This window comes from Nycticebus coucang, chromosome 7 (genome assembly GCF_027406575.1).
Source record: "Nycticebus coucang isolate mNycCou1 chromosome 7, mNycCou1.pri, whole genome shotgun sequence".
Classification (NCBI taxonomy): Eukaryota; Metazoa; Chordata; class Mammalia; order Primates; family Lorisidae; genus Nycticebus; species Nycticebus coucang.
In genome coordinates this window covers 45,767,354-45,783,251 of record NC_069786.1, presented here as the reverse complement: position 1 = coordinate 45,783,251, position 15,898 = coordinate 45,767,354, and positions in this window count along the sequence as shown.

Genomic DNA, 15,898 nt, shown 5'->3' with positions numbered 1-15,898 from the left:
GGAGGAAAGAAAGTTGCTGGAGGGGAATTTGTGCTTGAGATCAAAAAACAATTTGAAGTGGTCTCCTCGGGTGGCCCATGTTGAGACATACAACAGCCCAGACTGCTATTTTTCCAAAAGGTTAAATTTCAAAAAGAGGAAACAACAGCAAACAGGCTGCCAATTTATCCAACAATGTCACAACTGGCTGGGGATCTTTTCAAAGTAAAACCGCTGGTTTACAAATTCCTGGATCTGCCTCACTTTTAAATACTAACACTTCTTAGGAAACTTTAGAGCTTGCGTGTCACTTTTATGACTTTTGAGTAGACATGGTGCTGTTCAAACACACTGGTCCTCATGACAACTCTTTGCCCTGTAATTCTGCCCACTATGGGGGAAGCCACCAGCAGCTCAGCCTGTGGTGATGCCAGGAACAACCCCAGGTGCCAACGGACCAGACTACAGAGTGCTGACTGCATTTCTGTATGGTGTAAGCTAGAGGGGATGTTTACAGCTAAATTCCAAAATAATATTCATAGCAGACAGAAGTTGCCTTTTATCAGTCTCTAAGAACTGGTTTGGGAAGGCAAGCTGACTAGACCGTAGTTCAGTTTTCCTGGATCCTATCTACAAGTCGAAAACTCTAACTGGGAAGAGAAACCACAGTGAAACCACCTCAGAATGTTGGAGAAGAGGATGAAGAGGAATTACAGATCAGTACTCCTTCAAGCAAGATGTACTGGGAGAGGAAAAAAGCAAATAGTGAAAAAGCAAGTGTTAAAGTCAGTAATTATAAACATTTGGAGAGGCAGAATAAGGTTTAAACATCCATATGCCCCAAACAAACCTTCCTTCCAGACACCAGAAATTTCTCCAGGCGAGTCAGCGATAAGCATGGTCTAGGATGCAGTCAGAGAGTAAATTTTTTTTTTTTTTTTTTTGAGGCAGAGTCTTACTCTTTTACCCTGGATAGAGTCCTGTGGCATCATAACTCACAGCAACCTCAAACTCTTGGGCTCAAGCAATCCTCTTGTCTCAACCTCCTGAGTACCTGGGACTACAGGCATGTGCCACTACACCCTGTGAGTTTTTTTTTCTATTTTTAGTAGAGACCAGGTTTCAGGATTCCTCTCTTGCTCAGGTCTGAACTCCTGAGCTCAAGCAATCCACCCACCTCAGCTTCCCAGAGTGCTAGGATTACAGGTATGGAGGCACCTCCCAGGGCCAGAGAGCAAATTTAAAGTAGGTCTGGACTTAATTTATAAAAATACGAAATGTATTTTTTACATAGGAAAATGATGATCCTGAAATGTATACTTCCCTGGAAAACTACTTAGTCATTTCAAAAAATATGTGTTCCAATACCTAGAAAAATGTAATGCATTGTACTAAAAGCTCTGTGGCTATTAATTGTACTGCAAATTACATATTTATGTGTATTTGTTAATTCATCTTTATCTATCTATCTATCTACTAGTCTACCTATTCTTGGAAAAGGAAAAGATATAAGAAAAAAATTAGAAGAAATAATAGCATTAATCAACAAGAGTCTAAAGTTTCTGTGACATTATTATGTGGTAATTCATCAAGAAGTGGAAACATACAGTGATTCAGCACCAAACACCTTATTGTTAACTGTGTCATTCCATCTTATATGAGTAGGAAGATAATAACTAAGATTCATGGAATAGTTCTTACCTACCAGGCTCTGTACTAAGTACTTCACATATATTAAGTATTTGATCCTTACAAGAATATTGACTAATTGATTTCATTATTACCCCCCTTTTATAGTTGATGGGACTGAGGTTTAGAGAAACATCTTGTCCAAGGTCCTCTAAGTATGGTCACGTGTAATGTTTCAGGGGATAAATTATTTGACTCCAGGTTTATCCAAATTGGTTTAATCATTAGTAATGTAATAAATGGGTCCTTTTACATTTTCTAAGAAAGAGATTTTATGGAAGTTAAAGACAAAAAAAAAAAAAAAAAAAAAATGCCTGCAAAACAAGCCTAGAGAGTTAATGGCTTTTGGAAACAGATGGCCTGAGTTTTCTTTCTGGTTCTACCATTTCCTAACTGCATAATCTTAGGCAATTTATTGATATATTGGAAAGTGATTACCTTTCATAGTTTAATATTGCTAAATGGATGTATAACTCTAACATTTACTTAACTGAATCCTTTTAGTTCTTTATGTAAGTGATGGCCATAATTAATCTTAGAATTAACTTTATTGTACAGAAATATATAGAGTTAGTAATTCATTCTCTGTGTCTTTTGTAACCAGCAGCTAATGTTTTTCAAGCAATATTTTCAAGCTGTCATACCACGATGACACCAGAAGTATCCACTAGCAATATTCACTTGGAGTATCATACATAGCTAGATATAACTCATTATTGCACTTAGGTTACTATAAGGGAAACTTGATATTTCAGTACTTATGAAAGGTGGTTTAAATTTTAAATGATAGCCTTCACCAGAAATAATAAAATCCCAGTAACCCTATTACTAAGCTTTGAGTTACTTCTCAAAGTAAGAGAGAATACATATATATATTACTTATTCAATTTAATCAGGTATTACCTCACATATTTTTATTTAAAGGATTGCTCTCATTTTATGAGTTCCATAAAGATCTCAGAAAATGTTACCAAAATGCCTATTTTTAGTTAAAAGATAAATTTGATGCAGTGAACTCTTTATTATAGCTTAAGAGTGTGGACCTTACCAACAAGTATAAATGTGTAATGCTCGTTTTTTTCAACATGAACAATCATGTTCATAAGATGGAGCACAGAAAATTGAAACTGAAAATTGAACCCTGTTGGCCTAGCTGGCAGGATTTTTGTTTGATGGCTACTCTTGTAAAATTCTTTTCCAACCTCTCTCCTCAGTCCTTCACTCTTTTTTAAAAGAATGGGCCTTCGCCCTGTGTCTAAGAAGCCTAAGTCCCACAGTTTCTTCTAATTGTCCATGTTAATTAGAAAAGAGATTGACTCCTGAACCTAAGTGGGCCCATGAGCCTCTCTAGCTCATGGTCTTTCAGAGCCAGAATGGCCAGTCTTCACTAAGCATTGGGAAGCAGCAAGAAGGAAGTGCATTCTTTGATTAAATACTAATTTTCTAGTCCCAATGTTGGATATGAAATATGTATGCATATAGATAGATATAGATATAAATAAAGATACAGATATAAATTTTGGCATCTTTACAGAGAAATACCATTTCCCATGCCCCCAAAACCAAGTTTGTAAAAAGAGAATTCCCAGCTTAAGAGAAATAAACACTTCTGTTTTCTTACTTCTCAGGCAGATTATAGTGTATCCCAAAAATGGATGTCATGTTTAGAATTAATTTTGTTGCCCTGTTTTACATTTAAAGCAGACTAGCCTCAACCAGTTGAGTAGTTAGTGACCTAGGGCAGAAGAAAGCTTTGTTACCAAGTGGCAGATGGAGGAAGAGAGGTACACAAGCTCCCCAAAATGATTCTCCTAGAGTTCCTTAAAACACTTCAGCACAGGACAGTGATGTTTGGCCCTCAAACAAAGAACTAAGAACAGGCTCCATAAAGGATGCTTTAAACCTACACGAGGGGCAACATGCTTCCTGCCCCTGTTTTCTGAGACATCTTCGATTCCTTCTAATAAAATTTAATTTTCTTTAATATTTTACTTGATATCACACATGTAGTTTTCTATTCTTTGCAATAAAATAATTCCTAACTATACTACAATAGCCAAAAAAAAATTAGAACACAAATTTACAAGGCTACCTTGGCTATTGGGCTCATGGAAGCCTGTGATTCTATATCAGGTTTTTATTCTTTTCATGTCATCTTTAATTTTGTGTCATTCATTTTTTGACTTATTCAAATGTAAATGTTTCTGAAAATAGTAATTACTCCTGAGGGCCCATAAATTTCATATGTCCTAAGGATTATACCAGAATTATTTTCCACTTTTTTGATAGGGGGAAAAAAGCTTCTGGTATGGTACAGGGATTGAAGCAATGCTACTGTAATTGTGTCCAACTTTCTCCCTGGTGGCCGTATACTACTCAAGGCATGCTAATGGTGGGGGTGAGAGTGATTCAGAGAGCTTCTTTCTAGTAGTACCTGGTGGGAACTAGAGCAGTCATTGCACATACATATATTAAGGCGAGAATTTCTCACAATAATCCTGTGTTGTTGGCATTATTATCAGTACTCCATAGATGAAAACTTGGAGAAAGATAAAGAAATTAACTCAGAAAAAGCTGAAATTAGAACCCAGATCTGTCTGACTCAAACAAAATCTGCATTTTTAGCCATAGATATAAGAAAAAGATGTGGAGAGAATAAACCAGGGATAAAGATACATTTTGAATGTATACATGACATTTTTACAATTTAACTTTCCCTCCAAGGAACTCTTTAATATGAAATTATCTTTGTAACATTTATAACCTATGAAAATATGTACTACATTAACTGCAAAAACCCTGTCATATTATTATATAGATACATGTAATAGATCACATTTACCTAAATGCATCATTCTCTAGTTCAGGTTTCTAATAAATCCCTGTAAATAATCACAAGAGACAATTTTGAAAAATATTTGCTCCCAAGAATGCTTATGCTCAAAGTGTGTAGGTAAGAACTAAAATGAATGAGAGAGACTTGATCAAAAAGTGGTTAGGAAAGATAAAACTTCCTTAAAATAGTAAATATATGTGTTATGTTTAAAAACTCAAGAAATTGTCTATCCCATAATTTTAACTGGAATGCTATTTTTTGAACATGTTGCACAGGGATACTGAAAATTTTAGTTGAAGACACTAAGCCTTTTGCAGTGAGACATGTGTCTAATGTTACAATTGAAAATTTATCTTGCCATATATATATAACATATGTTATATGTTCTTTCAACTTGCCTCTCCTAACATGTTGATTAAAAATAAGTTTGCCTGTGTTTGATAAATACTCTGTGAAATGGCCATCTCATGCATAGAGTCTTTTTAACAATGAAACAAAATTACTTTTCTGACAAAAATTCCTGTTAGAGAGAAAAATTTTATTAAGTCATGTGGGGAAATGTGATTTTTTTAAGGCAGAGCTCATTAGCACAGCCTAACACAGAACATTATAAAATGTGAGTATTTTGAGAAGTTTTTTTCTTCTAAACTCTAATTAGGAAATGAATGAATTAATTTAAAAAATACACAATTCTTCTGGCAGCTCAACAAAACATATACATATTATCCCATGACCCATTTGGTCAGAGAATACTCTTAACACCATAAAAATATGAAATAGTCAGACTGTTTGGTCTCTTCATAATTTTACATGCTGCTTCTGTAATTCCAGTTTTTGAACAGAAAAGAATCACTATCCTTACTACTAGGGTGTATACCCACCTAGTAGAATGAAATGGAAAATTGTCAATTGTTCAGTTTGGACACAGAGTATAGATTTTTCTGACTGGATAATTTAAAGTAAAAGGAGATTGCTGGTTAAGACTGGTTAAGTGTTTGTGTTAACACAATCAACTACACAGTTGCTCCCTACACTAGAAAGATCTGGCTCACAAGTTCTGGCAATTTGCCTATAAAGATTGGAGTCAACACCACCAAAATTGTTGTAAAGCATCTTTTAAAAAATTATATACAAAAATTCATTTTGCAGACAGAATCAATTTTAGGTCATGATTATTCAACCTTACAAATAGTGATTATTCCTTCTTGGTTCCTTAAACAGTTTTCTTGTGCAGTATGCAATGAATTAGCTACATTGACAAATGTCTTCTTTATCTACCATTTTCAAGAAACACAACAGTTTAAAAGTATCTGTTAATTCTTGTAAAAAGAGATTACATTCACCACTTTATTTAACAAGATGGAGACAAAATGGTCTTCAAGTAATGAAAGGATGCTAAGATCTGGCTCTGATCCCACCATTAGTCATAGGGTATAAGAGAATACTTTACTATGGCCTATAAGTTAATAAAATAAACCCAAACTATAATGTAAAACTAAGTAATGGGGAGAGGCGGAGCAAGATGGCAGCCGAGTAACAGCTTCCTTGAATCTGGGCACTGTGAGTCTGGGGATATAGGACTCCAGGCATCTCTGGCTGGTGGGATCTGCCTATCATCACCCCTGAGAGGATACAGGGAGTCAGCGAGAGACTTCTGGACCCCAAGAGGAGGACTAAAACAGTGGAAAACCGGCAAGTGGTCGCGTGTGTTCAATCCATATAAACCCGCCCGCAACTTCCACAGGCACGAGAACTTAAAGAGCAAGAGGAAGTGAAAGGAAAATTCAGGCAAGGAAACAGATAAAAGAAATCACTCATGAGGAAGAATCAGCAGAAAACTCCAGGCAACATGAAGAACCAGTCCAGAACAACCCCGCCAAGGGACCATGAGGTAGCTACTGCAGAGGATTCCACCTATACAGAAATGTTAGGAATGACAGAAAGGGAATTTAGAATACACATGTTGAAAACAATGAAAGAAATGATGGAAACAATGAAGGAAACTGCTAATAAAGTGGAAAATAACCAAAAGGAAATTCAAAAACAGAATCAAATAAGAGATGAATGATACGAAGACTATCAAAAGGATATAGCAGAGCTGAAGGAAATGAAACAGTCAATCAGGGAACTTAAAGATGCAAGGGAAAGTATCAGCAACAGGTTAGACCATGCAGAAGTAAGAATTTCAGAGGTAGAAGACAAAGTTTTTGAGATAACTCAGACAGTAAAAGAGGCAGAAAAGAAGAGAGAGAAAGCAGAACGTTCACTGTCAGAATTATGGGACTTTATGAAGCGTTCCAACATACGAGTTATAGGAATTCCAGAAGGGGAAGAAGAATGCCCCAGAGGAATGGAAGCCATACTAGAGAATATTATAAAAGAAAATTTCCCTAACATCACCAAAGATTCTGACACACTGCTTTCAGAGGGCTATCAGACCCCAGGTCGCCTCAACTCTAACTGAGCTTCTCTAAGACACATTGTGATGAACCTGTCCACAGTCAAGAAAAAAGAAAAGATTCTGCAAGCTGCCAGGAGTAAGTGCCAGTTGACCTACGGGGCAAATCCATCAGAGTGACAGCAGACTTCTCTAATGAAACTTTCCAAGCAAGAAGACAATGGTCATCTACCTTTAATCTACTTAAACAGAACAATTTCCAGACCAGAATTCTGTACTCTGCTAAGCTAAGCTTCAAAATTGACGGAGAAATCAAATCATTTACAGATATACAAACACTGAGGAAATTTGCCACAACAAGACCAGCTCTACAGGAAATACTTCAACCTGTTCTGCACACTGAACACCACAATGGATCAGCAGCAAAGTAAAAACTCAGAAATTAAAGGACAGAACCGAACCTCCACACTAATGCAAAAGATAAAACTAAGCAATGGACTCTCACAAAATAAGATGAATAGAATACTACCACACCTCTCAATTATCTCAATAAATGTTAATGGCTTGAATTCCCCACTGAAGAGACATAGATTGGTTGACTGGATTAAAAAACAGAAGCCACCCATTTGCTGTCTGCAAGAAACACACCTGGCTTCAAAAGACAAATTAAAGCTCCCAGTCAAGGGTTGGAAGACAATTTTTCAGGCAAATGGAATTCAGAAGAAAAGAGGAGTTGCAATCTTATTTTCAGATACATGTGGATTTAAAGCAACTAAAGTCAAAAAAGACAAAGACGGTCACTTTATATTCGTCAAGGGAAAAATACAACAAGAAGACATTTCAATTCTAAATATCTATGCACCCAATTTAAATGCTGCCAGATTCTTGAAACAGACCTTACTCAGTCTGAGCAATATGATATCTGATAATTCCATAATAACAGGGGACCTTAACACTCCTCTTACAGAGCTGGACAGATCCTCTAAACAGAAATTAAACAAGGATATAAGAGACTTAAATGAGACCCTAGAAGAACTGTGCTTGATAGACGCATATAGAACACTCCATCCAAAAAATAAAGAATATACATTCTTCTCATGACCCCATGGAACATTCTCCAAAATTGATCATATCCTGGGACACAAAAAAAATATCAACAGAATCAAAAGAATTGAAATTTTACCTTGTATCTTCTCAGATCATAAGGCGCTAAAGGTGGCACTCAACTCTAGCAAAAATGCTTGACACCACCCAAAGGCATGGAAATTAAACAATCTTCTGTTGAATGACAGATGGGTGCAGGAAGAAATAAAACAGGAAATCATTAAATTCCTTGAGCGTAACAACAATGAAGACACAAGCTACCAAAACCTGTGGGATACTGCAAAAGCAGTTTTGAGAGGAAAATTCATCGCTTTAGATGCCTACATTCGAGAAACAGAAAGAGAGCACATCAACAATCTCACAAGAGATCTTATGGAATTGGAAAAAGAAGAACAATCTAAGCCTAAACTCAGTAGAAGAAAAGAAATATCCAAAAACAAATCAGAGATCAATGAAATTGAAAACAAAAGAATCATTCAGAAAATGAATGAAACAAGGAGTTGGTTTTTTGAAAAAATAAATAAAATAGATAAACCATTGGCCAGACTAACGAGGAATAGAAAAGTAAAATCTCTAGTAACCTCAATCAGAAACGATAAAGGGGAAATAACAACGGATCCCAAGAGATACAAGAGATCATCTCTGAATACTACCAGAAACTCTATGCCCAGAAATTTGACAATGTGAAAGAAATGGATCAATATTTGGAATCACACCCTCTCCCTAGACTTACCCAGGAAGAAATAGAGCTCCTGAACAGACCAATTTCAAGCACTGAGATCAAAGAAACAATAAAAAAGCTTCCAACCAAAAAATGCCCTGATCCAGATGGCTTCACTCCAGAATTCTATCAAACCTTCAAGGAAGAGCTTATTCCTGTACTGCAGAAATTATTCCAAAAAATTGAGGAAGAAGGAATCTTCCCCAACACATTCTATGAAGCAAACATCACCCTGATACCAAAAACAGGAAAAGACCCAAACAAAAAGGAGAATTTCAGACCAATCTCACTCATGAATATAGATGCGAAAATTCTCAACAAAATCCTAGCCAATAGATTACAGCTTATCATCAAAAAAGTCATTCATCATGATCAAGTAGGCTTCATCCCAGGGATGCAAGGCTGGTTTAACATACGCAAGTCTGTAAACATTATCCACCATATTAACAGAGGCAAAAATAAAGATCACATGATCCTGTCAATAGATGCAGAAAAAGCATTTGATAAAATCCAGCATCCTTTTCTAATTAGAACACTGAAGAGTATAGGCATAGGTGGCACATTTCTAAAACTGATTGAAGCTATCTATGACAAACCCACAGCCAATATTTTACTGAATGGAGTAAAACTGAAAGCTTTTCCTCTTAGAACTGGAACCGGAAAAGGTTGTCCTCTGTCACCTTTACTATTCAACGTAGTGCTGGAAGTTCTAGCCAATACAATTAGGCAAGACAAGGAAATCAAGGGAATCCAAATGGGAGCAGAGGAGGTCAAACTCTCCCTCTTTGCTGACGACATGATCTTATACTTAGAGAACCCCAAAGACTCAACCACAAGACTCCTAGAAGTCATCAAAAAATACAGTAATCTTTCAGGATATAAAATCAATGTCCACAAGTCAGTAGCCTTTGTGTACACCAATAACAGTCAAGATGAGAAGCTAATTAAGGACACAACTCCCTTCACCATAGTTTGAAAGAAAATTAAATACCTAGGAATATACCTAACGAAGGAGGTGAAGGACCTCTATAAAGAAAACTATGAAATCCTCAGAAAGGAAATAGCAGAGGATATTAACAAATGGAAGAACATACCATGCTCATGGACGGGAAGAATCAACATTGTTAAAATGTCTATACTTCCCAAAGCAATCTACCTATTCAACGCCATTCCTATCAAAATACCTACACCGTACTTTCAAGATTTGGAAAAAATGATTCTGCATTTTGTATGGAACTGGAAAAAACCCCGTATAGCTAAAGCATTTCTCTGTAACAAAAATAAAGCTGGGGGCATCAGCATACCAGATTTTAGTCTGTACTACAAAGCCATAGTGCTCAAGACAGCATGGTACTGGCACAAAAACAGAGACATAGACACTTGGAATCGAATTGAAAACCAAGAAATGAAACTAACATTTTACAACCACCTAATCTTTGATAAACCAAACAAGAACATACCTTGGGGGAAAGACTCCCTATTCAATAAATGGTGTTGAGAGATCTGGATGTCTACATGTGAAAGACTGAAACTGGACCCACACCTTTCCCCACTCACAAAAATTGATTCAAGGTGGATAAATGACGTAAACTTAAGGCATGAAACAATAAAAATCCTCCAAGAAAGCATGGGAAAAACACTGGAAGATATTGGCCTGGGGAAAGACTTCATGAAGAAGACGGCCATGGCAATTGCAACAACAAGAAAAATAAACAAATGGGACTTCAGTAAACTGAAAAGCTTCTGTACAGCAAAGGAGACAATAACCAAAGCAAAGAGACAACCTACACAATGGGAAAGTATATTTGCATATTTTCAATCAGACAAAATCTTGATAACTAGGATCTATAGAGAACTCACATTAATCCACATAAAAAAATCCAACAATCCCTTATATCAATGGGCAAGAGACATGAATAGAACTTTCTCTAAAGACGACAGATGAATGGCTAACAAACACATGAAATAATGTTCATCATCTCTATATATTAGAGAAATGCAAATCAAAACAACCCTGAGATATCATCTAACCCCAGTGAGAATGGCCCACATCACAAAATCTCAAAACTGCAGATGCTGGCGTGGATGTGGAGAGAAGGAACACTTTTACACTGCTGGTGGGACTGCAAACTAGTACAACCTTTCTGGAAGGAAGTATGGAGAAACCTCAAAGCACTCAAGCTAGACCTCCCATTTGATCCTGCAATCCCATTACTGGGCATCTACCCAGAAAGAAAGAAATCCTTTTATCATAAGGACACTTGTACTAGACTGTTTATTGAAGCTCAATTTACAATTGCCAAAATGTAGAAACAGCCTAAATGTCCATCAACCCAGGAATGGATTAACAAGCTGTGGTATATGTATACCATGGAATACTATTCAGCCATTAAAAAAAATGGAGACTTTACATCCTTCGTATTAACCTGGATGGACGTGGAAGACATTATTCTTAGTAAAGCATCACAAGAATGGAGAAACATGAATCCTATGTACTCAATTTTGATATGAGGACAATTAATGACAATTATGGTTATGGGGGGGAAACAGAAAGAGGGAAGCAGGGAGGTTTGTGGGGCCTTGGTGTGTGTCACATTTTATGGGAGCAAGACATGATTGCAAGAGGGACTTTACCTAACAATTGCAATCAGTGTAACCTGGCTTATTGTACCCTCAATGAATCCCCAACCATAAAAAAAAAAAAAAACTAAGTAATGGACCTCACATGTTTACAGAGATTATTCCTGCCATAAGATTTATAAAAAATGGACAGAAGAAGGGTTCAAGGTAATACCCGGCTTTGTAGCTCCTGGACTAGTTTACCATAGAACATGACCTGTTGTACCCACCACTTAGGGCACCATTCTGCCCTGAAATCCAAGTGCAACATATTAAAGTGTGAGAGAGAGAGCAACTCCAACTTCCCTATCCCATCTCTATAAACTCTACAGTTATGCTTTTGATTTTCCAGGCTGAGAACTCATCTTTATCCAGTGATTCACACTGTCCAGTACAGAGCAGTAGCCTACTGGGCTTTAGCAACATTACTACTGCCTTCAGCCAGACCACCCCAATATTCATAGAAAACATATGAAACTTTACAGCCCATAGTGCTCATCCTGGCTTTGTTCCCTGTTCCCCATAGGAATGTAACACAATCCGAGCGCCTACTCTAAATAAACAGGCTTTGCTGATTCTGTGTGAATGTTCAGAAAAAGTTTATTATGCAAGATTAGAGTCAATACAAAATGCAATATTACAAAGAGCACTCATGTAAGAAATAAATTTTTTTCCAAAGAATTGAAGGCCTTGTTTACTCTTCTCTAATCACATCAAGTTACTTCCTTCACAAGAATCAGCACTGCTTGAAATTCAGCATTTCTCGTTGCCAGGACCCATGATCAGCACCCTCCCGGACCTCCGGAAGAGCTGCATCAGGACCCGTGATTGGTACCCTCCCAGACTTCTGGAAGAGCTGCGCAGTGACCCCCTATCCACCCTCCCGGACCCAGTAAGAGCTGCACCAGACCCGTGATTGGCACCCTCCCACCTTCAGAAGAGCTATGCCAGGATCCTCTGGACTTCTGGAAGAGGTGCCCTATGACCCACAATCGGCAGCCTCCCGACCCCGGTAAGAGCTACGCTGAGACACTCCTGGACCTCTGGGAGAGCTGTGCTGGGACCTGTGATTGGCACCCTCCCGGACCCCAGTAAGAATGCGCCAGGATCGGTTACCCCACCAGCTGGGGTTCCTCACACCCTGACAAGGAACTCCAGGAGCCCACAAGACTGCATACTCCCTCCTGTACCCTCCCTGCCTCCACACAGCCTACTGGTCTGGCCAGGGACTCTGATACCGGCCTGAGGAACCCTCCCTGCCACTGGGCTGAGCCCTTCTCCTGGCCTGAGACTGCTGGAGCCTTGGGCCCTCTGTGCCAAAGTCACTGGGCACCAGGCACTCCCAGAACAGTGTGCGCCACCCCCTGCCTTGTTGCTGGATCAGAGGTGTGAAACTCTGGAACTGCTCCCACAACCAGAACTCCCTGGCTGGGGCAGCCCCAGAAGATCTACACAGGGTCACTCCCTACAAAGATCCACAAACAATAGAGTGATCCCCCAGGGACTAATCTCCGAGAGAGACCACCCCAATGCTGAGGACGGCCAGAAGCAACAGTGAAAAACAATCATGACAGGAAATCAAAGGAAAACTTCTGGCAATATGAATAATCAAAGTAGATCAACTCCCCCAAGGAAAAATGGGGAAGGCACAGCACAAGATCCCATGTACAAACAAATAGCTGAGATGTCACAAATCAAATTCAGAATCTGGATAGCAAATAAGATTGAATTAGAATTCTAAGCAGTAACCAGGAAGATGTCTCAAGAATTCAAAGACCAAATGACCAAAGATTTTGACATGTTGAGGCAAGAAGTTACAGCCCCCAAAGATCTGAGAAAAATAGTAGAATCACTCAGTAACAGAATGGAGCAATCAGAAGAAAGAGTTTCTGATACTGAAGACAAAGCTTTCAAATGCTCCCAAATTCTCAAAGCGGAAGAGAAATGGAGGGCAAAAACAGATCACTCTCTCAGAGAACTCTGGGATAATTAAAAGAAAATCAATATTCCTCTTGTAGGGATTGCCGAAATGATGAAGTGGCTTCACAAGGCACAGAGTCTCTTCTTCATGAGATTATGAAAGAGAACTTTCCAGACATGCCAAGAGATTCTGAATTTCGGATAGCTGACAGTTTCAGAACTCCAGCATGAGTCAACCCAAATAAGACATCCCCCAGACACATCATAATCAATTTCACTAAAGTTAATATGAAGGAAAAAATTCTGAAAGCAACAAGACAAAAGAAAATCATCACCTACAAACACAAGAATATTAGAATAACTGCAGATCTCTCTGCTGAAACCTTTCAAGCTAAAAGAGGATGGTCATCGACTTTTAATCTCATAAAATAAAATAACTTTCAACCTAGGATCCTGTACCCAGCTAAACTGAGTTTCATTTATAATGGAGAAATTCAATACTTCAATGACATTCACATGTTGAAGAAATTTGCCACAACTAAACCAGCTCTCCGGGATATTCTCAGACCTATCCTCCAAAAAGACCAGCATAATCCTCCACCACAAAAGTAAACCCACCCAGAAAATTTTGATCAAATTCCAACTTCCACAGTCACAAAGGGATTAAAAATGTCACCGGACTCTCGAAAGGCTTATCAATATTCTCAATTAATGTGAATGGTTTCAATTGTCCTCTAAAGAGGCACAGCTTGGCTGACTGGATACAAAATCTCAAGCCAGATATCTGCTTCATACAAGAATCTCATCTTACTTCAAAGACAAATATAGACTCAAGGTGAAGGGATGGTCATCTATATTCCAGGCAAATAAAAAACAGAAAAAAGCAGGCGTTGCAAACCTATTCGCAGACATAATAGGCTTTAAACCAACCGAAATAAGGAAGGGTAAGGATGAATACTTCATATTTGTTAAAGGTAATACTCAATATGATGAGATCTCAATTATTAATATTTATGCACCCAACCAGAATGTACCTCAATTTATAAGAGAAACTCTAACAGACATCAACAACTTGATTTCCTCCAGTTCCATAGTAGTTGGAGATTTTAACAGCCTTTAGCAGTGCTGGATAGATCCTCCAAAAAGAAGCTAAGCAAAGAAATTTTAGATTTAAACTTAACCATTCAATATCTTGACTTAACAGACATCTACAGAATATTTCATCCCAAGAAAACTGAATACACATTCTTCTCATCAGCCCACCGAACAAAGTCCAAAATTGACCACATCCTAGACCACAAATCTAACCTCAGCAAATTTAAAAAAATAGAAATTATTCCTTGCATCTTCTCAGACCATCGTGGAATAAAAGTTGAACGCAATAACCACAGGAATCTGCATATCCATACAAGAATATGGAAACTAAATAACCTTATGCATGGGTTATAGACGAGATTAAGAAGGATATCACCAAATTTTTGGAATAAAACAATAATCAAGACACGAATTATGAGAACCTCTGGGATACTGCAAAAGCAGTCCTAAGTGGGAAATTTATAGCACTGCAAGCCTCCCTCAAGAAAACGGAAAGAGAAGAAGTTAATTACTTCATGGGACATCTCAAGCAACTGGAAAAGGAACCAACCCCAAACCCAGCAGAAGAAAAGAAATAATCAAATCAGAGCAGAATTAAATGAAATTGAAAACAAAAGAATTATATGACAAATCAATAAATCCAAAAGCTGGTTTTTTGAAAAGGTCAATAAAATAGATAAACCTTTGGCCAACCTAACCAGGAAAAAAGAGTAAAATCTCTAATTTCATCAATCAGAAATGGTAAAGATGACATAACAACAGACCCCTCAGAAATTCAAAAAATCCTTAACGAATACTATAAGAAACTTTACTCTCAGAAATATGAAAATCTGAAAGAAATCGACCAATACTTGGAAGTACACCACCTACCAAGACTTAGCCAGAATGAAGTGGAAATGTTGAACAAGCCTATATCAAGTTCTGAAATAGTGTCAACTATACAAAATCTCCCTAAAAAGAAAAGCCCAGGACAAGATGGCTTTACACCAGAATTCTATCAAACCTTTAAAGAAGAACTAGTACCTATATTACTAAACCTCTTCCAAAATATAGAAAAAGAAGGAATACTACCCAACACATTCTATGAAGCAAACATCTCCTTGATCCCTAAATCTTGGAAAGACTCAACAAGAAAAGAAATGTATAGACCAATATCACTAATGAATATTGATACAAAAATACTTAATAAGATCCTAACAAACAGAATCCAACAACACAGCAAAAAATTATACACCGTGACAAAGTGGGATTTATCCCAGGGTCTCAAGGTTCATTCAATATACGTAAATCTATAAATGTAATTCAGCACATAAACAAACTAAAAAATTAAGACCATATGATTCTCTCAGTTGATGAAGTAAAAGCTTTTGATAATATCCAGCATCCTTTCATGATCAGAACACTGAAGAAAATTGGTATAGAAGAGACATTTCTTAAACTAATAGAGGCCATCTACAGCAAACCCACAGCCAATATCATATTAAATGGAGTTAAATAGAAATCATTTCAACTCAGATCAGGAACCAAGCAAGGTTGC